Source organism: Chiloscyllium plagiosum, unplaced genomic scaffold (genome assembly GCF_037043375.1).
Source record: "Chiloscyllium plagiosum isolate Xiang-an unplaced genomic scaffold, Cpla_swu_hap1 HiC_scaffold_29, whole genome shotgun sequence".
Taxonomy (NCBI): domain Eukaryota; kingdom Metazoa; phylum Chordata; class Chondrichthyes; order Orectolobiformes; family Hemiscylliidae; genus Chiloscyllium; species Chiloscyllium plagiosum.
This window is the reverse complement of record NW_028270167.1, coordinates 62,327,696-62,329,233: the sequence shown is the minus strand read 5'-3', so window position 1 is coordinate 62,329,233 and position 1,538 is coordinate 62,327,696.

The following is a 1,538-nucleotide window of genomic DNA, read 5'->3' as shown; positions in this document are numbered from 1 at the left end:
CAAACCCTTGCCATTTAAATGAGTCAGTTTGGAGATACATGAGAATATCACCAGCATCAACTTTCCCTGAAAGCCAATCCCTGGTCTGACTTGGTGGTATATCATCTCTTCGATCACAGCCTCTTGGCCAAAGTTTCAACATTCTCAATTGAATGATGTTCTGGCTCTAACTACAGCACATGGGGTCTTGTGGTTCAGGATGACTCAGAGAAAGTGAGGACTGCAGATGATGGTGGTCAGAGTTAAAGTGTGTGGTGCCAGAAAAGCACAGGCGGTCAGGTAGCATCCGAATAGCAGGAGAATCGACGTTTCAGACAGAATCCCTTCGTCAATAATGAAACAAGAATACTGCTCACCACCAACCTATCAAGCAATGAGGGGATCGTTAACATTGTTCCAGTTAGTGCCACTTACAGTACACTACAGGGGAAACAAGGAATATAAATGATTGTTTTTTCTTATCATTTATCCCACATTTACAGATGCTCCAACAACACCAGTAACATCACTTGATCAGCCGAGTTGCGTGTATGTGAAAGCAGAGAAGGTCACCATGACTTGCACAGTGACTGCAGATGATCATCAGAAATCATTCGAACACTGCAATCACAGCCAGGTAATGAAACATGGTGAAATTGTCGAGAAGGACAATGTAGGAAAATTCTGGACATACGATGAACGATAAAACGGCGAATACCAATGTAAATATGGAATCAACATCAAAGGAAGATGGTTAGAATCGAAGCCCAGCCAGTCTGTGCGCGTCACTATCGCAGGTGGGTGACAGGGAACAGAGGTTACCTCTTTGTTACGTGCACTTTTGGTACTTTCAAAAATTGATGTTGCATTCAGTGTCACGAAATGGTTTGTTTACTTTGAAGTGACCAAACAACAGAGTGGATCGACATCTCAGAACTGACAACCAGACAGAGCCCAGAATTGCTTGGCTGGTCTCCTCCTCACCGAATGTTTGTGTTTTGAACAAAAATAAGTGAGAATCGTACCCAGATGTAAGGCATGCTGAGATTGCACCATTGCTTGTTTCGTAGAGCATGACCCTAACCATCCTGCAAAGTCCATTCAGTGCGAATTCACTATGTTGCACAATGAAGTGGAACATGGTTTGAAGATTCGGATTGTGAGATCATATTTTCCTGACAGGAAAGTGATTAATCCCACATTACCTCCGGTTTCAACCTGATTCTGATTTCAATTGTGTTGTCGTCTGTGGCGCATGGTATCACATCATACCAGTTGCAATGAAATTGTAACTTGTTGCTTCCAGGAATGCTTGATTCAGAAGCTGGGAAACCAATTCGTTGGAACTATGCGTAGATAATATGTGATTGTTCTGGTACAGCATTTAGACCATCAGGCACAGTAGATGAAGCAATGCCATTCAGCCCATCGTGGCGGTGCTGCTATTCAATGAGAATTGGATGATTTGATAAACCTCAAACACGACTATCAAACTTTATCAACATCGCACAGGATTACTTTACTGATGCCAAATCTGACTGTCACAGTCCCTAACATAC